This window comes from Vicugna pacos, chromosome 22 (assembly GCF_048564905.1).
Source record: "Vicugna pacos chromosome 22, VicPac4, whole genome shotgun sequence".
NCBI classification, from domain to species: domain Eukaryota; kingdom Metazoa; phylum Chordata; class Mammalia; order Artiodactyla; family Camelidae; genus Vicugna; species Vicugna pacos.
This window is the reverse complement of record NC_133008.1, coordinates 4235441-4260840: the sequence shown is the minus strand read 5'-3', so window position 1 is coordinate 4260840 and position 25400 is coordinate 4235441. Positions and strand designations below refer to the sequence as shown.

At 44.7% G+C, this 25400-nt stretch overlaps 1 long non-coding RNA gene across 1 annotated transcript in view; it reads left to right on the top strand.

The window, feature by feature from the left end:
* Window positions 1–25400, top strand: part of LOC140688386 (uncharacterized) — a 139099-nt gene that overhangs the window by 62617 nt on the left and 51082 nt on the right. The window contains exon 10 of the long non-coding RNA XR_012063030.1: window positions 19202–19777. This is a non-coding gene — a long non-coding RNA (uncharacterized lncRNA). The remainder of the gene's footprint in view (window positions 1–19201; window positions 19778–25400) is intronic.

The window sequence follows — 25400 nt, the reverse complement described above, 5'->3', positions numbered from 1 at the left end:
CTACCAAGGCTCTGGTTACTCGGAGAGTTCAGGTGGAGAGAAATCTGCTGTGGGTCCCTTCATGGTGTCCAAAACTGTTGACTGGAATACATGTGCAGCCTAAAAGTTAAGAGTAATGTTTTATTTGGCGGGAGGACTCGAGCCGGGATCACAGCCTGTCAGATCTCTCTGAGGGACTGCTCCCAAGAGGTTGAGGAAGAGCTAGGATATATAGGAGCTTTACAACAAAGACCAGGTTGTTGGAACAATAAAAGATTGCTTGTTATCTAAAGAAAGCCAGGTATCTCGAGTTCAAGAATTTAGTGCTTTTGTATGTATGGGAGGAAGCAAATATTTGGACTCACTGAATTCATTTTTTAGACAAGCACCTAGCTATCTAGGGCCAGTAGCCTGTCCTTTCTTATTCTGAGTCTGCTCAGAGGACACCATTGTGAGTTGCTGTAGCGGCTGGGCTGCAGGCCTGTCCTAGCTGGGGGGTGGCAGCAGCCTTTAATGTCTTGGTTTCAGTATTCTTTGTTTACTGACATGGTTGCAGTATTTTCATTCACATTGTGGTATTTTCGTTCACGGGCTGATTATGGATAATCTGCAACCTTGGAAAGCAACCGAGATGGAATTACTGCAGATACCTTCTACTTTAATAAGCCGTGTGCAAACATAAACATGGAGGAAGCATACATTTGGATTTGGTGGTGTAGGGAAGGGTTTCTGCACATTACAGGAGAACACAATGCAGAATTCCTTAAGTCCACCTTTCTTTATTGTAGTGGTTTCTGAGAACAGTTTATGCTAATTAACCAACATTGACAAACGGTGGCACACATTGCGTTTAAGAGCTGGCCGGCTGCAAACTTGTGTATTGGACAGGTGGATTTCATAGGCAAGTGGTCAGGTGGATGGGAGAGAGTTGGAGCCAAGGTCTGGGCCCAGATTCCGGTTAAAATCGCCATTTCTTCACCAAAGGGCGTTGGACTAGAATGTAAACTCTCTTAACCTGTTGGAGAATCTGTGAAATGGACATGATAATATTCATTTCTTCCTGGGATTGTTGTAAGTTCTAAAGAGTATTATAGCACACATGAAGCACTTAACACACTGGCACATAGCAGTGTACACTTTGTGCGGCCAGCCCGCTTGGTGTGTGTCAGAGCCGTAAAGGCAGCATTTGTCTGTTGAAGATGCACTGGTAGCCCCTTGGCTAGGTTGTGAATTTGGTGATTTCCTTTAATCCTTGTAACTCTGTGTGCCATGGGCAGTTATTTTCATGGACAGATGAGGAATCTCATGGTAAAGAAGACTGTGTAATTTGCCGAAAGTCAGACCATAATTTTGGGTGCAGGGGCCTTGGTTCAGCATGGGCCCCTGGGCCTTCTGACCTCTCCGTTCAGCACCAGAGCCAGATGTGGGCTCGGCTCTTTCCCTGCCCTGAATATACCTGGCCCTGTGCTTCTTGAGCAAAAACTCCGGAGGAGAGGCAGTTACAAAGGGATCAACATAAAAACAGACGACAGCAAACTGATCAGCTCTGAGAAGGAAAGGATCACGTCTCGCCGTGCAGAGCTGGGAGCTTTCCCGTCGGGCTGCTCTGGGGGCGTTCATCTCAGCTAAACAAGCTCTGCTGCTGCACCAAGGCAGGAAGGCAGGGCGCGTGTGGCCAGGTAGACAGGGCCTCATTGATCGTACTCATTCCCCATTAAGCGGCAGCTGTCACGGGCACTTACCTAGTAAACAGATGTCGGCCATAATCATCACGCACTTTGCTTGGTAGTTTTATTGGCCCCACCTTTGAGATGAGGTCATTGAAGCTGGGAAGTTTGCTGCATGCCCATTTATACCATGGAAATACCCCCACTCGTCTTTCAACCTAGACTGGTGTGGCTGTCATGCCCCAGCCCTGTGAATGACATCGTGTAGCTTCTCCCAAGTGGCCCAAATGACTGACATTGATATGCTTAATTCGTAGGAAATGGTATGTGACAATAAGAGAAAAAGGTAGTAAGAAATTGTTTGGAAAACTAGGAAAAAACCTATTCTTCCCCAGCTGGGGGAGTGTACCCTGTATCACTCACCCCACTCACTGCCTGTCACCTCCTCCTTGCCAACTCCGTGTTCAAAAGCCACTCTGAGCCTTTGAGAAACATTTTGCCTCATGACACTTTTGACTAGGACCTGCGACTTCTCTGTCCCTGGTTAACTCTCTCTTCAAAGCCATTTAACTTTTTTGCAGGCTCCTCTGCTCAGATGTAAGAATAGCTTCTTTAAACTTCTTGATGTAGCTCCTTAATGAATTTCTTGCAAAGGTAACCTAGCCAAAACCTGGGAGGTATGCACATAGTGACTGCAAACACAGCACTTTGTGAAGTTCAGAATCAGAGGGTTGGGTGACTCAGAAAGTTTTTTTTAAGATAACAAGGGGAAAGTGAAAGGACGCAGGCTGTGTGAGAAAGAAACATCTCGGTCACAGCCAGCAAGGCACCTGCGTTCAGGATGGAGTGTGGCGAGTGCAGAGTTCTCACAAATAAAGAAGTGGTGTGATGGGAGGGAGGATAGTTGGGTACTTTATTGGGAAGGAAAAAAGTGGACTGAACATTTCCTGGTTGAACAAGAGGATTGTGACATGATGTGCTTGTATTTTGGAGAGAAGGATTTTGTGGGGACAGGCCTAGGAATATGCTGTTTGCCTGGGGAGTCAGCACACCAGAGAAACACAGAGAACAGGGCAGACCCCAAAGACCTTGCTGGGGGAGAGGCTGCCCCCCAACTGGAGACCTGGAGGCTGCTTCTGTCCCTTAGCTGGGGCCTCAGACCTCCCTTCACAACCCAGTCCTGTTGATGTAAGAATAAAAACATTGGGCATGAGAAGGACTGTATCCCAGTCTTTGGTTGAGCCACTGGGATGTGTCCCACCAGATTTTGTTCCTTGGCTTCGTACAGTAAAGAAGTCAAGAGCAAGCCAGTGTTGAGTAAAGGTAGATTTATTCAGAGAGATACATTGAAATGCAAGAGAAACGTCACGAGGTGTGGGGGTTTGACGCTCAGATTAAAAGTAGGTACACACTCCACAGACAGAGTGTGGGCCTTCTCCGAAGAGGGAGAGAGAGTGGTGACCGCGAGGTGGCACTGTGTTGCTTGTTTTCTTGGGCTTGGTGGTTTCATATGCTAATAAGTAGAAGGACCAGCCTTAGGGCAAGGGGCTGGGATTCCCAGGGAGTTGGCCATTTCCCACTCTGTGAACTTTTGTGGCTAGCCTTGGGACTGCCATGGTGCCTGGGGCATGTTATTCACCATGTTACTATTACAATGTGTGTTTACTGAAGCTCAAGATCTGCTAGATGTTAAATCTCTTCATCCTGAGCCTCAAGGCCTATTGGGGGTTGAATCCTCCACCATTTTGATGTTAATTGCTGTGGCCTTCCTTGAATGGCTGTGCTCTTCCCCCTTCCGTCCTGTCTCACTGTGATGACACAGAGACAGCAAAGGCTGGGCCCTGCCTGTGCTCCTGCATTTAACAGCGGGAGGGGTGGGGTGGGCTTATGATGACTCTGAGTGGTGAGAAGGATGTTTCAGATTTTCCCACGTGATACATGGGGACCTGCCAGCAGCCACCTCAGATTTATGTCACGGGCATTATCGCTTGTGTTGTTATGGAAACAACAGGCTAGCCAAGAAATAAGAATCACTCAGAGGTTTGGAATACTTAGATTTATTACGCTGGAGGGCTCAGAGGGGCTTCTGTTCCGAAGCTCTGAGCACCTCCATGACGTGCACATGAGGTTTTATAGGGTTAATTACATGTATGGAGCTATTAGCCAATAAGGCTCAAACAGCAAAAAGCAAGGAATCAGTACACTGAAACTCATCAATTTGGAACAAATCACATTATTGACAATTGTTGACTTGGATTTACGATTAAGCATATTAGCCCAGTAAACTGACACTAAACTTCAGGTTTACCAGGTAGCCCAGCAAAACTTAAATCAGTAAACCGACACTTATCACACTTAGATTTGTGACTTAGCTTGTTAGCCCAGCTGGGGTTTTCCTTCACAGTGTCACTTATCTTTTCTATTTTTCTTTTTTTCTTTCTTTAAGTATTTAATCCAAATTTAATATCAGGGTTTTTTGGGAGAGAAAATTCTCTTTTTCTTTTCTTTGGGGCTCTTTTAGGGGGGGAGGTAATTAGATGTATTTATCTGTTAGTGGAGGCCCTGGGGCTTAAACCCAGGACCCCGTGCACGCTAAGCACACGCTGTACCACCCGCCCCATCATCTTTTTCTTTTTGCTTTAGTTGCCAAGAATCTTACAGCTGAATTTCTAGTCGGCCTTTAACACATGCCCTGACTTCGTGGAATCCATTTTTATGACTTTATCTCCCCCTGGTTTCATTTAAGTATTGAATCTCCATTTTCTCTTCACTCTCAATTTTGCCTTTTTGTTGTTATGGTTGTTAAGCTGTGTTTAAAAAAATTGTTTAATTTCTCTTTTAGCAGGAGGCTGAAACTAAATAAATATGTAAACAAACAGCACACTTAAATGCTTTTATACATTCTAAGCTGTTTAGTAGTTACTTAAAAACCAATTTCAATATTAAAGTGATAACATTTTAAAATTATTTTTATTTTTTATGAAGATATAGCTGGTTTAAAATATGATATTAGTTTCAGGTGTACAATAGATGCTCCATTTATAGTTACTGTAAAATATTGTCTGTATTCCCTGTTTTGTAAGATACATCCCTCTAGCGTGTTTACATTACATGTTGCAGTTTGTAAAAGAAAGTTGGGTAACGCAGAGTCTGGGACGTGGCTGGGTCAGACACAGGTTCACGCTCACCCTGCCTATCAGAGCTCAGGCCTTCACTATTGTCTGCAGGGAAGCGAGTGGAGGCAGCCCTCATCAGTGCTGGCACCACCCTCTGAGTGGCAGTGACAGCAGTGATTGTGTGTGGACGTGCAAAGTGTTGTTCCAAGAGCTTTACATGCGTTTCTGCATTTAATAATTAAAGCCCTCCTGTGAGGAAGCGTTTTAAGTTTTTAATGTATAATACATTATGTTTCGATATTGATAGATTTCAAACCTCGGGAAAATTTACAGGAGTAGTACAGTAAAGGGTTAGATACAGTTCACCTTAAAGAGCACTATTTGGCTTTTTGTGTCTGGCTTATTTTAGCATAAAGTTTCAAGGTTCATCCATATTGTAGCATGAATAAGTACTTTATTCTTTTTGTTTGATAATATCCTTTTTCTTTTTTTCGTTTTTGGTCTATTTAAAAATATTTTCATCGAAGTCTAGTCAGTTTCTTGTGTACAGCAGAACACTTCAGTTAAATACGAACATACCTGTATTCATTTTCATACACTATTTAAACATAAGTTACTATAAGATATTAAGTATATTCTCCTGTGCTATACAGTATAAACTTGCTCTTTATTCTTTACATGCTCAGTATCTGCAAATCTTGAACTCCCAATTTATTCCTTCCCACACCCTCTCCCCTCTGGTAACCATAGTTTGGTTTCTATGACTCTGTGTCTGTTTCTGTTCTGTAAATAAGTTTATCTTTTTGTTTCTTTGTTTTTTGTTTTTGTCTTTGTTTTTTTTTTTTTTTTTTTTTTTAGATTCCACATGTGAGCGATCTAATATAGTACTTTCCTTTCTCTTTCTGGCTTATTTCACTTAGAATGACATTCTCCAGGTCCATTGATGTTGCTTCAAATGGCATTATTTTATTATTATTTTATGGCTGAATAGTAGTCTATTGGACAAATATGCTACAACCTCTTTATCCAGTCATCTGTCAGCGGACATTTAGGTGGTTTCCATGTCTTGCTATTGTAAACATTGCTGCTGTGAACATTGGGGTGTAGGTGTCTTTTTGAATTAGGGTTCCTTCTGGATATATGCCCAGGAGTGAGATTGCTGGTTCATATGGGAGGTCAATTTTTTGTCTTTAGAGGAACATCTATACAGTTTTCGACAATGGCTCCACCAAACTGCATTCCCACCACAGTGTAGGAGTGTTCCCAATTCTCCGCAGCCTCTCCAGTATTTATTGTCTGTGAACTTCTGAATGATGGCTATTCTGACTGGTTAGAGGTGATACTTGATTGCAGTTTTGATTTGCATTTCTCTGATAATGATATTGAACATTTTTTCATGTGCCTACTGGCCATTTGTATGTCTTCTTTGGAGAAATGTTTCTTTAGGACTTCTGCCCATTTTTGAATTGAATTGTTTGTTTTTCTTTCTTATTAAGTGTACAAGCTGTTTACATATTCTGGGAATTAAGCCCCTATCAGTTTCATTTATTGCAAATATTTTCTCCCATTCCATAGGTTAGTTGTCTTTTTGTTTTGCTTACTGTTTCCTTAGCTGTGAAAATGTTTGTAAGTTTTATTAGTTCCCACTTGTATATTTTTGATTATTTTTCTACTGCTTGAGTAGACTGCTCTAGGAAAACATTGCTGAGATGTATGTCAGATGTTTTGCCTATGGTTGCTTCTAAGAGGTTTATAGTGTCTTGTCTACATGTTTAAGTCTTTAACACATTTTGAATTCATATTTTTGTATGCTGTGAGGGAGTAGTCTAACTTCAATGATTTACATGCAGCTGTTCAGTTTTCCCTACACCATTTGCTGAAGAGGCTGTCTTTACTCCATTGTATGTTCTCACCTCCTTTGTCAAAGTTTCAATGACCAAAATTTTGTGGGCCTATTCTTGGTAATTTTGTTTATCCGTTCATAGATGGATGGTTATTGTTAGTAACTTTTGGCTACTCTGAATGATATTGCTATGAATATTGATGTGAAATTTTTTATGATAATATGTTTTCATTCTGTTGGCTGTACAGTTGGCCCGCCATACCTGTAGTTTCCACTACATGGATCCAGATGGCTGATTGTAAAGGGACTCGAACATCCTTGGATTATAGTATCCAGGGTGTGGGGTTCCTGAATCCAACCCCCCGAGGATATTGAGGGATGACTCAATATGTAGGAGTTGAATTACTGAGTCATATAACTCTAAGCTTTTGAGGAAATACCAGACTTCTGTAAAGAAGCTGCACCATTGTCCCTTTCCACTGGCCGCAAATGAGGTTTCTCTGCCTCCTGAATGACACTTGTTATTGTCCTTGTTTTGGTTATAACCATCCTAGTGAGTGTAAAATGAGATCTCATTTTGATTTTGATTTCGCTAGTGATGCTGAGCATCATTTCATATGCTTATTGGCCAATTGTATATCTATTTAAATTCGTGGTAAATTTAAAAATTGGGTCTATTTCCTTGTATTGTTCAGTTGAAAGCATTCGTTATATATCCTGGATACTACTCTCTTATTAGCTACATGCTTTGCAAAATTTTTCTTCTATTCTACACATTGTCCTTTCACTATATTTTTTTAAACATTAAAACAATTTCTTTAAGGGGAGGTAATTAGATGTATTGATTTATTTTATTTTTCTTGCTAAGCACGCACTCTATCACTTGAGATACCCATTTCCCCTGTAATTTCACTTTCTTGATGATGTCCTTTGTAAGAAAAAGGTTTTAAGTTTGATGAAGTCCAGTTTATCTGCCTTTTTCTTCTATCACTTGTGCTCTTGGTATTGTATCTAGGAAACCAAAGCCTATCATAGGACCACAAATATTTATACTATCTTCTTTTAGAAAGTTTATAGGTTTAATTTTTATATTTCTGTCTGTGATTAATTTTGAATTAATTTTTCTTTGTTATATAAAATATGGGTGTTCAGATTCTAGATTGATTCTTTTGTCTGCAGATACCCAGGTGTCCCTGCACCATTTGTTGTATAGACTATTCTTTCAGTGGAGGTTTTTTGGCCCCCTTGTGGAAAACAGTCTGTAAATGTAAATTTTTTCCCCCTGGGTTTTTATTGTGTCTCACAGATTTATTTAACCTAACTTATGCCAGTACCATACTGACTTAGTACTATAGCATTTTAGTACCCTTTAAAGTGAGTCCTCCAACTTTACTCTTCTTTTTCAAGGTTGTTTTGGCTGTCATGGGCCCCTTGCACTTCCATATGAATTTTGGGATCAGTTTTTCAATTTTTGCAAGAAGTCAGCTGGAATTTTGATAGAGATTCCACTGAATATGTAGATCACTTTGAGGAGTCTTAACATTTTTAATAATATTGTCTATCATTCCATGAAAATGGGATGTCTTCCATATATGTAGATCTTTTAAAATTTATTTTGGTGATACTTCAAATGTTCAATGTACAAATCTTGTAAATTTTTGTTAAATGTATCCCTCATTTTATTTTTAATGCTGTTGTAAATGGAAAGGCTGAGTTTCTTATGGGTGAGACAATATATCAATTTTCTTATTTCTAGAATTCCTTCACAGCAAATACCCTAAGTATATACTTGCTACATAAATCTATCCACAACTATTCCCCGCACCGTGTTATAAGAAACCAAGACCCAAGTTAAGCTACCTGAACACCTATGTGGAAGTGAGAAATGAGACCCTTGGGTGGGGCTTTGTACAGATGATAATGAGAGCTTATTCAGGATGGCTTCTTCTTAATTTCTTTTAAACAACCCTTTAAGGTGTATTTAGTCAGATACATTAAGAACATGCCCTTTTGATGTGCAGAGGAGCTAAGACTATAATTTTCAAATAATTTCTAGTGAGAGTGTTGTACATGAAAGTTAATTTGCATCAATCTCTGAAGATTTATGTTTCAGGAGTTTGACAAAAGAACACCTGTCTTTATTCAATAATGACAACTAAATGCTCAAGCAACATGTAAGAGTTTGAGCAAACTGCCCACGCCCCGCAGTGCTGGGTGGCTGCAGCTGTAACTGGAGTCAGCGCTTACCTCTCCCAGTACGCTTGTGCTGATCTGCTCAAAGGGGTTCGTCCAACAGTTTGTCAGCAGTCGGTTGGACAAAGTCATAAAACATTGATTGAAGGTAGCTGGAATGCAATATATTCTTACTAATATTAAGTAAGCACATATTGAGTGCTTACTGTATAATGGAATTGTCCCTCAGCCTCACATGAATATTATTTCTCTTAAAACCTCACATATTTCCTTGTTATTCTCACTTTACAGAAAAGGAGACTAAGAATTAGGCCTTCTCTCTTTTGTGGGGAGCTCATTATCAATGATGGGAAGTTGTAAGGAAAAAGATTTTGATTCAGCCTGAGAAAACATTTTTCTGAGAGTCAGCAATGAAGAAGATGACCACTGAAGAAGGTGATCATTGTTCGTGTGAGACAAGCCCTGGGTTGTGTGGAGTTAGCATCCCTGTCCTGGACACGGCACGTGTAGAGCTGCATGGTGGGTGAGGCAGCGTGGCCGCGCAGGGAACGTGGATGCCGGGCCGTTGGGTTGTGCTCAGGCCCGGTGGGGCTTTCTCCTATGGGCAGTGGACCGTCATTGACAGATTTTAAGTAGGGGAGTGGGGTGCTCTCGTAGTTCACTTTTGTCTTGTAGTGTGCTTGGAAACATTTAGAAGGCTTGGCAGGAGGTGACGTGATGAGTCAGAGTAGGGTGGCTGCGAGGTGAAGCAGTGTTCAATTTTCAAGTGGTTTTCAGTCCCAGGCTTGTGGCTCAGTAGCCGTGTCACTTTGGATAATGCACTCAAGGAAGTGAAACAATTTATCTTATCAATTGAAGCAGTGATGTACCTAATTCCCAGGACTGTTGTGGAGATCCAGTGAAATAACGTGTTCACAGTGTGCAGCATGGTCTTCAGCACAGAGTCCGTGCTGAGTGAGTGCCAGTGAGTATCTGGTAGGTCAGTTGAGGGTGGTGGGACTCGGTGACTGAGGATATCTGGGCCCTGAAGGAGGGGTCCATTCACATCTGTGAGTGATGGGCCTGAGTTGGGAGAGGCAGGGAGACCTTACCACCCGACCATGTGCCCTGGGCAAGACGGCAATGGGAGGAGCACCGTGAAGTCAGCTCTTTGCAGGTGGAGTTGGAGGGGCCCTTGAGACATCTAAGTGCAGTGTCACGAGCTGAAAGAGGATGTCTGGGCCCAGGCTGTGCATTTTCCTATAATCTCAACCCCTGAGGACGCCGAAGTATTGATCACTGAATGTGAAGTCATACTTTACAGGACAAATGAATAGTAGTATCATCTCTGTCAACAAAGCTCACTTCTATTTATTCATCACTCACTTTGCTAATTGGGTACTTACAGAGCTCACTTCACCGTCCTCCCGTGGGCTCAGGCTCCAGAGAAATGAGCTGGTGAGTCTCCCTCTTTTCCAGAAGAAGGCACATTTAGCTGGTAGCTTTCTGTACCTCGCCAGACTTAGGATATTAGTTTGTTGGTTTAATTGTATTTTCTGTTGGCCATATCCTGACAGGAGAGAAATTTTTCCTCATGGTCATGTTTCAATTAGCTCTTACTGAGAATTGCTGATCTGATAGTGTATGTATTATATTAACTTTGTAGAGTAGTTATCATTTTTCTGTCTTTGCCCTTTAATTTTGTTTGCCCCTTCAATGTTCTATCCTATTTGGGGCCTTATTTTTTTTTAATTTAAAAATTCTCTTAACAGCTAAGAAAACAAAAGCAAAGAAAAAATGCACATGAGAGCTAAATTTCAAAAATGTCTAGTGTGTTTTCTGTCTCGGCAATGGAGGGTTCTAGAAACTCGTGAAAACCTTCATTACACAAGTTCCTTAAAATGCTGATTAAGAAATAAAACCTTCCTTCCTCATCTTTCAAGCTGCACAACTAATTGTCAAGAAAGTGAGGGGAAATTCTCAGAAGCCAAGACAAACGAGAAAGCAGGGATTCTGGGAGATACACGAGCCTTAGAAACCCTGGGGTGCTGGTTGGCTCCTGAACTGATTTTCAGTTGCCTTGGCAGGAGGGCAGGAGTTGAGCCCCAGGCCTCTCACACAAGGAGGTAGATGGGTTATCATATTATGGGCCAAGCCCATCCCGAGTATCTTGGTTTACTAAAGGTTGAAATAGGAAAAAAATTCCTCAAGGCAAGAAAGTAACGAAAGTCATTTTTGTTGGAAGAGGGGAAAAATAACAAATCCAAAGTAAGGATATAGTTTAAAACTGTTCTGGCATGAGAGTGACCACAAACTCCTGGCAGAAAACCACAGCTACTCCTTGATTGATAAGTTGTGTTTTGAATGAATCAGTGAACAGCCATTCCGAAAAATGCCTCCAGAGTCTTGTGGATCAAGATACTGGACAGCAAACACCTCTCTTCCAAGGTCTCATTCAAATAACCAGAAAGTTTTAAAGGAAAGTAGCAATAATCATAGTTCTATTTATTCACATTACTATATGCTAAGACTTCAGAGGTGACTATGTAGTTGTCTCCTCTTTTATGGACCTTACTTTCTCTTTGGGGAGACAAAATTACATAGTTGGGTAGCTTGGTGGAGGGAGTTGTTAGTCTGTTGCAATTAGCCAGGAGAGGTGTTTAAGAAAGCAGTGAAGGGTGGGTGAACTTTTTAGCTGAGGACAGTTTTGTTCACTTGGCTTTTAATTGCAGGCTCAATGAGCTGTCACTGGAGGGAATAGATTTTACGGAGGAAGGACTTAGCTCAGGCCTCTTTGGAATGGACAAATGAACCTGGAGAAAGACAGTCAAATCTGTGCAGACATTAAAGTTCACTTGAACGTGCTCCATCCCTGAGCCAAAGATAGGACAAATATGCAGCACTTCTTGAGGACAGAGGAGTGGTTTTTAAGGTTCTCCAAGAATGAATCTCAGGGAACCGAGATGGCCAGTTGTCAAACTGTGACTTTGCTCTTTGGATGGTGTACCCAGCAAGGGTATTGGCCTTTTATATGTTTCCATTTCTCTTTAATACATGTCTGTTGATGAGGACGTGGGCATAAGTGTTTGACACCTTGTCAAGGTGACTTTGGATACCTGCCTAGAAGCACGGGCACAGTTGAGGCTGCATCATACATTTTGCTGCCCATCCCTTTCTCCGGCTCTGTGATCACGGCAGAGTGGTTCCTTGTTGACCTGTCCATCTCCTCTATGACATCATAACCCATGAAAAGACCGGAGCATATTAACTTGGCTTGTTAAAGTCAAAGGAACAGATCAAATATGGAATCAGATTTGTTCTTTCCTATTTCAGTAGTGCCATGGAGAAGGCAGTTTGGGCAGCTTTTTGTAGTGTCCTGGAGGCTTTCTCTCTCAGGTTCTGGGCGCCTCTGTTGAAAACCCTTCATAGCTCTCTGGCCTGCTGGAAAAGCACTCTGCCTGTTTTGCCTTGAAGATGTGTTCTGTTTATACCTCATCTCTACTCCTTGGAAAACAACTCAATAAAAACTCAGTTGGTTTTCCACCAGCCCTGGGCAGGGGTGAGGTATACCATGTTATTATTTCATAAAATAATAGTAATAATAGTAATAGTAATAATAATAGTAATAATAATAATAATAAAAGAAGTCTTAAAACAGGACTGAGCACATTGGAGAGAGTCAATAATTGCTTTCTGACTTAAATCAAAACTGATGACTCAGTGATTCCATGGCTCTTGTATTTGCTAAGGTAGTAACTCCTTTGCTCCATTACACTTTTTTTTTAACTGAAAAAGAAATACAAGCAAATGGTTAAAAATAACTCAGAGCACAAAAATACACAAGTGAAAGAAGTTTTCCCTCATCCTCTGTTCTTTCAGCTGTCTCTGGAAACGCCACTGTTTACTATCCTTTGGGTGCTTTTCCAGATATGCTTTGCACATTCCCACCTATGTATGTAAATTCCTTTAAAGTTTTAGTTATTTTTAACTTAAAGGGATTTAAATCCTCAAGTGGCTTCTGCCCAGGTAATAGAACAGAACAAATCTGACTCCATATTAGATCTGTTCCTTTGACTTTAACCCTATGCTCTGTCTCCTAGGCTTCATCTTGCTTGTAAAACAATGTTGCCTAGAGCATGAAATTTACAGGAGAGCCTATTCTGAAGGCTCTGACGTTTAAGTATATATAACACTTTTTCATTCATTAAAAGATAAAAAACTGCAGAATAGAAAATAACGTTTGTTTTGTTGGAGGTTTACAGGGATCTGACCCAGGCAGATAGCTGCAAAAACAAAGGATTCTAACAAGAAGGAATTCCTACACTAAGAAGTTTGCAACAACCAAGCACGTAGGAAAGAAGCCTGAACTGTGACTTCGGGAGATGGTTTTCCAGGACATTAGTTTGCCATCTAGGTCTACAGAAACTTGTTATTCCATGCCCCAACATCTGGTCTCCCAACTTATTGGCCTGTCCTGCACTGAGGAGAATGAATTTGGAATTGGTAACACTCCTATCTACCTAGAAAGCTGGGCACTGGAGCTGAGTGTTATGGAAACAGGCCAGCCAAGAAACAAGCACCAATAGGAGTGTTGGAGTACTCAGAATTATTATGCCGGCGGGCTCAGAGGGGCTTCTGCTCCGAAGTTCTGAGCACCTCCAAGACATGCACATGAGGTTTTAAAGGCTTAATTATAAGTAAGGGGGGATTAGCGAATAAGGCTCAAAGAACAAAAAGCAAGGAATCAGTACACTGGAGCTTATCTATTTGTAATAGATCACGTTCCTGACACTTGTTGAGCTTGGATTTACGAGTTAGGTTGTTAGCCCAATAAACTGACACTAAACTTCAGATTTACGAGATAGCCGAGCAGAATTTAGATCAGTAAACCGACACTTATCACACTTAAATTTGTGACTTAGCTTGTTAGCCCAGCTGGACTTTTCCTTCACATGAGGACAGCTCTCCCACACCCAGGGAACTACTGTGAGCCCTTGATGTTTCCACTAGGGTGGGGTGTGGTTTACCCAGGAGGGATGGGGACTCTGCACCAACACTCAGGCAGTCTGCTCTGTCTGGGGCTCTGATCTTGTACCTCCCGCTCCCCGCCAGCCCAAAACCTGGGACAGTGGAGCTAAGGCAGAGATCCTGCCTGCCTGTTTCCCAGCGTGTAAAAGGGGAATATGTACTCTTCCCAAGGTAGTTCTGAGTGACAACACCTGCGGGTGCTTTGTTCCCAGAGCAACAGAAAACCCAGCTTCGTGTGGGGGCAATGGGTGTGATCCCCGTAGGGTTTCTGCAGAAGCATCGGATGGAGGGCTGGATCAGGGAGGCAAAACTTGAGCTGCGGGCCTTGAAGGGTTACAGAAGGGTACAGAGGCAGGTCTGCTGCCTCCTTCGGGGTGCCCCAGAGGTAAAGCTTTTTCTCTCCAACTCCGCTACGACCCTCCCCTCTCCAGATCCCTCCCATCTCTCTGCTCCTCCTGTCCATCTGTCTCCCTCCACATTTCCCCTCCTCTCCACCCGCTCCCATCTTCTCCCTCCCTCGCTGTCCCACCTTCTCTCCCAGGACCCAGAGAGGATCGCTGGCCCTCCTGCGCATGTGCAGTCAGTGCCAGCTGGTCCGCCCGTTGGAAGCTCTATCTCCGAGCCTGGGATCGGCCCAAAGGCTTCTTGGCTCTGTTGCCCGGTAGGCCTTTGGCTCCTGCCTGGGGCCGGGGCCTCTGGCTGTGGAAGTGCAAGGAGGGGGGCTCCCGGGAAAGGGGTCAGGAGGCTGCGGGAGGGCGGTCCGCCTGTCGCAGCCCCCCAGGGCGCCAGTCAGCGTCTGTTCAGCTGAATTGCTCGGACCAGGCCCCCAGGGCGCCACCTGCCCCGGCGCCCCGGCCACAGCTGTCCAGGGCCAGGTGTGACCCTGCCGCCTCTCACCCAGCCGGGCTGCCCTCAGTTCGCTGCTGGCGTCCCCTCCCCCTCTCCCGTCCGCGAGTCCTCTCCTCCAGGGCTGCCTCTCCTCGGCCGCCGGCCCGTCCCCGCCCCTGGGCGGGCTGTGTCCCAGGCGGGCGGGGTCTGCGGACCCGGACGGGCCTGGCGGCTGGGGCTGGGGCTGGCCTCCGAGCGGGGATGCAGCCCGCGTCCCACCACCCCCCGCTTTCCCTGCCCCGCGACCCCGGGGCTGCCCTGCTCTCCATTTCCCGCTCCCTGAGGACCAGCTCAGTGGCTTGGGCATTGCTCCCTGGGCTGAGAGCCTCAGGCTATAACGCCCAGCTTCTCCTGGTGGAGTCGGGAAAAGGGAGTGCCAGTGCTGAGGGAGCTTCTGTCTCCTCCCTTAGTATTTCTGCCACACGTAAGTACCTTGAACACTTTCAGGTGTTATGATGGTGGTGCTTGTTGATGTCACGTGTTTTTATAGTGAGAGGGATTACAGTGTTGAAAGCAGGGCTTGGTTCAGTTAAAAATGAGCCGAAGGCATGAGTCTGTGACATCCTCCTTCCTTCCCTCTCCCAGTGTGAAACGTGTGACCATCGATTTTAAAAAGATAGTTACAATCCCTAACTAGTCAAGCCCAGCTAGTGTGTGTTAACAGGAACAGCACCACCAGAGGCCTTGGAGACCCAGGGACATTGGATTCCTAAAGAGCTCCTGGCACAGTTTGGTTAGTTTTGGTTTTTTGTTTTTCTTAAATTGTGGGAAAGACTAGTGGTATAAACAGAAAAATAATTGTCGAGAAATGTTTTTTCATATAACAGCGTTATTGTGATATAGTTCACACACCATGAAGTCCATCCATTTAAATGGTACAATTCAGCAGCTTTTAGCATATTCACAGTTGTGCAACCATTATTATTCCAGAACGTTTTCATCACTTCAGAAAGAGCAGTGGAATTGAATGACCTATCCACCCCTCCCCAGTGGTGGTTCTAAAGAAATTTCTTGGCTATTCCTGACCATAAATTAACTTGTTACATTCCAAGAAAAATCTGGTAGGAATTCTAATCAGAATTGCATTGAATCTGTCTATCAATACAGGAAGAATTAATGTCTTTATGGCATAAACTTCTTCTACTCATGAATATATCTGTGACCCTATCTTTTCATCTGTCCAGAGCCTGGCCCATGGAAGTCCTCACTACTTGTTGGGCTTGTGATTGATGAGATTCTATACATCGTTAGTTGCAACTGTAGCCTTTCACAGAAGAGAAAAGTAACCTCAGTGAATCAAGTGACTCTCTGATGTTCAGAAAGAGTGACAGCCAGTGCTGGAGTGATCCAATGGACTTAGTACTTGCAACCAGAATTCACCACCTACAGCTTAGGGGATTAGAGAGTTCTTTTATTTTTTCTTAATGGCGTTGCTTTTATTTTTACTTATGTTGTAAAATTAATTTTTATTTAAGTGTAGTCAATTTACAATGTTAGTTTCAGGTGTACAGCAGAGATTCAGTTATAAACATATGCATATGTATATAAATATGTTTTAGATTGTTTTTAGCACAACTCATTACAAGAAATTTAATATAGTTCCCTGTGTTATATAGCAGGTCCTTGTCATTTATTTTATATTAACTAATTTGTATCTGTTAATCCCCCCTTTCCTGCCTGCTAACCACAGTTTGCTTTCTATGACCATGAGTCCATTTCTAGGAGCACCGTTTTTCCTAGTAATATATGCTCTTTGGCTGCTTTCAGTTTCAGTAATTCCATCTTATTGTGGGTGCTTTTCTTCTGGTGGCCTTTATGTGGTTTGCACACGTGGTAATAGAGATCTGTATTTGGGAGAACTCCAGGCCTCGTGTAGTCCCTGGTACAGAGTGCCCACTGAATTGATGCTTGAATTGGGAAAAAAGCACAGTAAATGTTGGAATTTCCACTATGGTTGAGAATTCCAGGTTTCTATAACCTGTTTAGCCCACCTTAATATTGGCTGCACCCATACTGGGTAATTTGGTGGAACTTCATGGTATGGTGGTGTAGAGACGGGGACTTGTATGCTTCTTCTCTTTCTGTTTTCTAACACTCATTCTCCTGGGCCTTTCAGATCCTCCCCCACAAGTGCCCAGGGCTGGCTTGGTGCTGTGCTGAGGCAATATTTGTTAATAAGGCCCTTTCCTCATCTCTTCTGAGCCTCCGTTTCTTTCTCTGCACAATGAGAGGGCTTAGACTAGATAAGTGCTTTTCAGTTTCTTTTAAAGCCATGTTTCCTTTGAGAAACAGAGAATGCAAATCTCTCCTCTCAACCCAACACTTAAGATTTTGATAAGTCCTCCAAGGAGTGACATAGCCCTTTGTGGAAAATTGATGTGATTGTGATTCCAGATGACACAGAAAAGACTCTTCAGAGATTTATTGCAGGGAGAGGGCAGGAAAGGGGCAGTAAGTCACACTTTCTAGTGTGAGCACTGGAGCAGGGGCCTGGATTTAAATACGGCGTCTGACGTGTCCTCTCTCTAATTTTGTAGAATGTGATAAACTTCTCTACCTCGGTTTCTTGATGTGTCAAGTTGGGGTGATAATATTTTAAGGCTTTTGTGAAACATTATACATATAAGACATTTGTGTCTCGGTAGAAACAAGACCTGCTAGGAATTCAGGGATTTGTTTAAAAAAAAATCTTGTCCATAGTACTCTGTCTGTGTGTATTTTGAAGTTCCTGGAGGGTGAGGGTGAGTCTAAAGTCCATCGTGGGACAGGTGACCCATAGTTGTCTGTGCCCCAGATTACCCCCTCCTCCCCAGTCCTCTTCCTCTCAGTCCAGGATGAAGTTCCCTAGTAGATTTACACAGAGGTCTTCTGGAAATGGCTTTTCATTTTATTGTTTCAACAAGAAGGGCTGCCATCATAATCTCTGTGGTCAGGTCTTGACGGGCTGCCATCATGATGTCTGGTCAGGTGAAGGCTATGCAATTGGGAATTTCTATTTAATAAATAGAAAAAAATTACAAATAGAAAATTAAAACAAGGTTGGTGACGGGGCCCTTTGAAGTGGGCACCATTAGCTTTGTTAGCTTCAGGTGCTGTGGCCTGTTGCCACGAGGACCCATCCTCTTGCTCTGAAGTTGGAGGTACCAGTGGGTTCGGTGGGAATGTTAACTGAGTGTATCTCATGGGCTGGGCATTGTCCTATTTGTACTGTGTGTTCCTTATTTGAGACAGTGAGCTCACGTAACCTCAATAACCACTTTAAAAAATTAGGCTTTTTATTTTGAGATGTAATGTAGATTCCCATGTTGTAGTAAGAGATTATATGGAGAGGGCATATGAACCCTTTGCCCAGTTTTCCTTAATGGTTCCATCTTGCAATGTTGGGGTACAATTCATTACTGACTCACTAACAATTTGAGGTTTGTGTTATTGCCTTCATTTCTATTCACGATTAAACTGGGGCTTAGAGAAGCACACAGGCCTGCCCAGGTCACCCACATGGTTAGTGCAGAGTCTGGTGAACGTTGACTTGGGATTTCCAGGCAGTACCATTATGATAGTCTGTGGCAGGGAGCAGCATTCACTTTGCTTGTTTTTTCATTCATTCAACAAACATTTATTGAGTAAACTCTGTGGGTCAGATGCTTTCATAGGTTTATCTGATTCTTCAGCAGTACTGAGAATCAGGTAATGTTTATTTTTTTTAATCTGAGAAAATTAGCTCTGAGAGGTTATAACCCCCCCAAAGGAAGTATAGCTCATAAATGAGGAATAGTAAATTTGTACAGTCACCTCTTTTTATGCAGGTGGTACCCTAGGCGTTTTACATTTGCAAACTTCCATAATCCAGATATATTCTTGTAAGGCAAGGATTTTTTTTTTAATTGAAGTAGAGTCATGTTTACAATGTTGTGTCAAATGTAAGGTGTTTTTTGACTTTTGAATTAAAAAAATTTTTTTTGGGACGGTAATTAGGTGTATTTATTTGTTTCATACTTTAAAATGAGTTACTGGATTTGAACCCAGGACCTCGTACATGCTAAGCGCGTGCTCTACCACTGAACTGTACCCTCCTCCCCAAGGCAAGTTTTCTTATCCATTATTATGAAGCTTAGGGGTTCAAATAAATTGGATAGAAATCCAGATCTTTTCATCCTACTGTGGTCCTTTTCTTTATATTCTGCTGAAGGAGGTTGGGGAAAGTATTTTCTTTGTTCATTTCTTTATTCAGCATTTTTGAGCAGTGACTTTGCATCAGGGCCTTGCTAGGTGCTTGGAAGAAGAAAATAAGAAATGACCCTTCTCTGCAGGGGCAGGAAGCCGAGACCAAAAGCTTTGTAATGTGATCTGAGCTACAGTAGCCATGGGCAGACTCTGAGGACAAACTATACCCCTGGATTTGCTTTGGCTTCCCTTGCCTTCTGGCTGGTACACACCAGGTCGCCACAACCCAGATGGGCCCGCAGCACAGAGCATATTATGTACCTCGATCTTCTCTCCCCTCTCAGCAGGGCCTGCAACATGAGCATCCGTGACTACGTGCAGTGTGCTGAGGACCACCAGACTCTTCCCATTGTGGTCCAACCCGTGGGGATCATCTCAGAGGAGAATTTCTTTTGCATCTATGAGCTGCTCACCTTGGTGAGCCATATCAGCCCATGCGGCTCCCAGTGGACACTCTGTATCCACTACAGGCACCACTATTTGCCCAGGAATGGGTGGAGCGTCTTCCAGACCCACCGCAAGGTCGTGGGCATTGTCACCATTACTGACTGTCTCTCTGCCAATGCCTTCGAGAAGCTCCACGTGCAGAGGAGCTGTATGGCACCAAGCTTAATGACTCTCAGCTCTTTGTCTTTGTGCTGCATGGGGAGGTAGCCGAGCAGCCGCGCACCGATGTGTCCTTCAATCTACGAGGCCTGCAGGGTGGTGAAGCAGAGGATCGAGGACTTCACTGAGTCACTCTTCATCTTGCTCAAGTCCAAGTGGCTGGATGGGGACCCCAAGAAGTCTGGGGACAAGATCCCCCTCCATTGCATCCCGTTTGAGAAGGAGGACATCATGGGACTGGACACAGACAGCAGGTAAGTTTACCTGGAGGCCAGTCCACCCTGGGTGTGTGCCGGATTGCTTCCCTACATCCAGAAAGGGATCAGCAAGGAAGAGGACTGTCTTGTAGCCAAGAGGGGAGGGAGGTGCAGCCCGCCGGTTTACAGACATTTCAAAGTGAATCCGCCTTTGTTTCAGAGAGATCCTTTTAGGGTTAGTGTGGACACTTACTCCCGCTTTTACTCCAGGACCATGGTGGGACCCCTGGAGTTGCTGTCTAATAAAGTAGCTACACCCACTGATGCTAGGAGCACTGGGGAAGAGGCTGGACTGAGCTGAGATGTGCTGTAGTTCAAATGCACATCAGACGCTGAGGATTGTCTAGTAAAAGTATATAAACTATCTCGTTACTTCCTGTATTGATTACATGTCAAGAGGATAGTATTTTACATACAGTAGATTAAGTAAGATCTGTTCTTAAAATCAGTTTCTAGTATTTGTTTTTTGTTTGTTGGTTTGTTACTTTATTTACCATTTTAAACGTGGGAACTGGGAAACTTTCTTTATATGGCTCTCATTTCATTTCTGTTGGTCAGCCTGTCCTGAGAGTCTCATCCCTTTGCTTATAGATGAGATGCTGAATCCCGAGAGGCAGAACGAGGCGCTGGTTGAGCTGGAGCTGGAGCCGGTGTCTCCTGCTTCCCAGGCCCAGCACCTGTTCGGCTCAGGCACTCTCTTCCTGCCCGACAGCTACCATGCCAATTTAGGACATCAGAAACACCGCCAGGGACTTCCGAATGAACTCCTTACACAGGGAGAGGCGTATCACGGTGTATGGGACATAGCAGGGAAATGTTCATTCTCACTTTGTCCCTGTGATTAAGTCAACGGCCCCACTTTGCCTCGGAAGTGTAGACGAGCTCTTATGGGCTGTCTACCCTGCACCTTCTGCTCTGTTTCCCCGTGTATCTTTCGTGCTGTCCCTCGGGCAGAATAGGGTGAGATGCCTTTGTCGAGAGGTGGTCCCCCTTTGCTGGGTAGAGTGAGGGAAGCTGTGTCCCCCCGGCCTACAGCCTCGGGCCTTAAGTTTGGAGGCGCTCATGGCGGTCCCACAGGTGACGGTCAGAGGACCTGGCACGTGCTGCCGGGCCTGCTGTGAAAGCGGTGCTCTGTGATTCTTGAACTTACCTAAGATCAGATCCTACTTTCTGGTTGTTGGTAAGTTGGAGGAGAAGATGCTAGAGAATTGAAAAAAAGAATGTCCAGACCAGGCCTGTGAGTGAGAGGCACAGGGTACCCGAGTCCCATCTGCGAGAGCCCAACTAGTGGGCTCTGGATGAATTTTCTGTTCCTCCCGGACATCCATCTATGGCTTAAGGAAGGGGAGAGGCATGTCGTGGCCATGATCTGTACTTGTCCTCACAGGGCCCTGTGATCTACACGCCCGCACTCCCCTTCTGCTTCTTGGAAATAAGCTGGCAAGTTTAAGAGCCTGGGCATTGCTGACGGCATAGCTGCCAGCACTGTGCTATACCGAGGCTGGCTCCGTTAACCTCACATGTCACCACCTGCTGAGGCCCCAGGCATCAGTCAAGGTAGGTGCAACGGTACAAAGTAAGCAGCGACCACCTTCTCCCCATGGACAGGCTGGTGGATGAGCAGTGGAAGCCTGGAGCCCTGCCCCAGCCCCCAGGCCAGTGCCTCTTCTTTTGTCATAGGAGGCACTGGTGACATTTTTGCTCAGCAACTGCTTGGCTGTGAATCTGCAGACCCACCAGAGAATGCCAGCTTTTTTTGCTTTTTGAAGTCTGCCCTTGGGATTTGGCGGAGTAGCTGGATGTGTGTTTAGCCCATAGTGGTTGACATTGTCAACACTGTTTACCGAGAACCTCGTGTACGAGGCATGGCTCTCGGCACCAAATGCAGCAGCACATTAAACCTCCCTTCTTGTGGGTCTGTCTGTTCTGGTTCCATAAGAGCTCAGCCAGCTTCTTAAAGTCAGTGAGATAACGCGGTCTGTGAGCTCGGGTCAAGCACATTCTCCTCCAGTCACTTTTACTCCATTGTTGCTTTTACTATTCCACAGTCATTAATTTTTTAAACAATGCTTTGGTGCAGGAGCAGAGCCTAATTCTCTCTTGTTTCTCTTGGTGGAAGTGAGTAAAACTGTCCAGCCTGAAATGCGACCATAATTTGTAGCTCAAAAGCTGCCTAGACGCGTGTAGGTGGAGTTTTGGTTAGGGGTGCTGACCACGTTGGGTTCCCCCGGCAGCGCCACTACCCTCAGGCCCCTGCCTTTCCTGGATCAGGAGGTGAGGGTGGTCTCACCGTCCCCGCGTCCCTGTCCTCATCACACTCACATAAATTCTTGTACATGCTGTAAAAATCATTTTTGTTTTTGTGTGTTTCTAATTTTCTCTTGTTCCTCTTTTCCTTTTTCTTTATTCCTTTTTCTCTTGTACTGCCCAGTGAGCATGTTGTTGCGTCTGAAAATGTGGGCTGTTCAAACCCTGCATTGGAAATAGCCAGATTGCCCTCCGTACTGTCTCCATCTCTTTAAAAAGCAAAAACTTTATGGCTGCCTTGATCCGTGTATTATCCTAGTCATCGTTTTATTTTCTAGTTTTTTGGAATTTTTGCTTTGTTAGCCTATCACCCACTGGAGTTTGATACCTGTTAAAATCCTTGCTTTGAGAAACCTGTTTGGTCTTCCTTATATTTGGTGACAAAAGCACCCTTATTAAATTTCTTTGAGTGTTTTGAAGAAGTGAGATGCGAATTGATTTAGGCGATTGCTGAGGGATTCTTTTCATGGAGTATTTAAACTTGTAAAGTCAAATTCTGCAGGATCTTGCTCAATTCCTGCTTTTACACAAACCTGCTCGGCACACGGTTCCTGGCTGTCGCTGTGTGACGTGCGTGACGGCGCTTCCTGGCCGGCGGTCACTGGTGAGGAAGTGGCAGGCCCGGGGGTGAACAGCTGCAGGGGACGCTGTTGGTGGAAGCAGTCATCATTTTGTTATATAATTTTTCTTTTTTGCATTCAACTTCCCCGTGCCATTTACTTTACTTTGCCTTTATAAAGGGGCAGAATTGGGTCTAAAATCCATGCCACTATTTTTTTTTCCTTTCCGAGGCTGGTTCTTCTGAGTATCAGGACTACATGGCCTTCTCCTAAGTAGCTGGCTCACCTGGATCTGGTGGACACAGGGACTGCTAAAGGGGACCGTAGCTTCCTCTCTGCTTCAGCCAGTGGGCATTCAGAGCCGGGTCTGTGGTTTGCCTCAGCAGCCGTGCAGGACTCCCTGCCACGGCCTTTACTTTTAACCCATGTTGACAGTAAATAGCTTACTCCGTGTCTGTTGCAGCTGACGTCCACCACTGTCGGCCTTGTTGTTAGTTTGCGGAAATGAGTCTCCAACACCCCAGTCAGCCGTGAAGGAAGATGCTTCTGTAGACCTAGGACATTGGATTCTCACTCCTACCCTGGTTCATCTCACCTGGGGGAAGGGTTTCGCCACCACCATCATGCTGTCCATGAGGCCTTGTTTCCCCTTTCATGCTCTGGTCCAAATGTGGACACTTCATTTTTCACTGAATTTGTCTCGCTTGAGACAAGTCAGAATATCTGAATGAGTCCATCACATTCTGTGTGGGGAACAGAACAGATGTAAGTGTCGCAAGTAGATGGAGTCCAGGCTGTCTGGGTTGGCAAATGCAGGCTGGGATCTGTGATGGCTGGGCTGTGCCCTGGACACAGGCCATTTCCGTGGCTCCCGAGAGCCCAGGGGTCGGATTGAGAACAGCCTTTCCTGGGATCCTCCATCCTCATCTGATCACTGGCAAGTGTGTCTGTTAATTAGGAGCTTCCCTAGACCTTGGGCCCTTCAAAGCTCAGACCACGGGAGAACCTTGAGTCCCTTCTCCTGGGCCTCCATTGTGAGAATCTAGTGCCTTCTGAGGTGAACCGTGCCAGGAGATGCCTCCCCCTCCAGGGAGCACCCTTCGGAGGACTGTGACTCACTGCACCATGCTGTGAGCTTGTGGGTTTCCGGCCATGGTCCCTGCAGAACCAGACTTGAGATGGGCTTAGCGACGGAAATAATAGGACTGATTCCAGGGCAGGGCTGGGGGGAGGGAACAGGGGAACTTGAATGTGACCTCAAACACATAGGTGGGTGCTGGGGCTGTTACTAAAATGGGGAGCCTGGGAGGTACCTGTCAGGAATCGAATTCCAGAGTAAATGGTGGACATTTGGCATTTTTAAGATGCCATTTCTCATTCAAGTTAGGACTTCAAATAGGCACTCGTGTCTATGAGACTGGGGCTCAGGTGAAGGAGCCGGACTAGAGATACACGTTGGGAGTCGTCATTCTTAGCTGGTGTTCACAGACTTGCATGTGAATTAGATCATCTCGAGAGGTGCAGACTTAGGCTGAGGGGGGGGCATGGCTGTGCCTGTGTTGGAGGAAAGCCCAGACCATGCAGCTTTCGTGTGTCAGTCAGCGGCATTTGGGATTTTCAGAGCAATGCCATTTATCTTTAAGGGGCTGGGCTGTGGGCAGGGCCAGCCAGGAAGAAATCTGAAGGAAGGGTCGTGGCCAGGTGTGTGTCTTGGGAAGATAAAGAGGCTGCAGGGTCTGGGAGGGTAGACTTCTTAGAAGCTGGAGTTGGAGTGGGGAGAAGGTAGTCACACTCACCTGTCTGGGAGGGGGTAGTCCTTGGGAGTCCCAATCCTATCGAACTCGTTTTCCCATGAACAGAAGGCAATCATACAGAGCATCTGAGGTGAGAAGGGATGGGCGCTGGCAGGGGAGCCAACCTGGAGAATGGTGCTTGGAAAGTTCTGGAATAGTCTCCCTGAAAACGGGAGATAAAAAAAACCCAGAATCTTAAGAACATTGATAGTGACTGGGGAGGAGGCAGTTTATCTGGCCTCCTAAGTGTAAGGCATGTATCCAGGGATACACAGAAGATACGGGCAGTCTGTTCCGGGGGCTTGATCCTTACCGGGGGAACAGTGCAAGTTTAAAGGGAGAGAAGGGCAGTGGAGGGAAACTAGCCAGGCCCAGTGTCAGGTATCAGTCGGCCGCCCTACTTGCATTTTGCATTCATATCCATGACTCCCAGGTGGGCGGTGGCAGCCCCGTTTTGCAGATTGGGAAGCATTCTCAGAGGGGTTAAGGAATTGGTCCGTTTAGTGGCTAGTAAATGCTGTAGCAGGATTCAAGCAGGGCCTTGTCAGACTTCAAGGGCGTGTTTTCTCTACTAATTCCGGTACCTCCCTGTTATGCCTGGAATGGTGAAGTGGGTCAGTATTGGAGCCTTTCAGAAAAAGTGCGATTTAAGTGCCTCAGGACTGTTTCACAAAGCTCAGTGTTCTTTGATGCTTCTGAAGCAACGCAGTGCTTTTCGCCCCACAGAGGTAAGGTCTTACTCCTTTGAGGATGACGTGGTGGCAAATGACGTACAGGTGCAAAGCCAGACTTAGAAGCTTCTGGAGGGAAACTCTCCAGTTATCCCTTGATTGGCTTTCTTCCACGGGATGTAGGTGTGCTGCAGCGTAAACCTGATCTTTACTTATGGAGTGAGGGTTTGATATCCAAAGTTAGCATAAAACGGTCAGATGAAGAAAATTGACGTTGACAATTTATTTT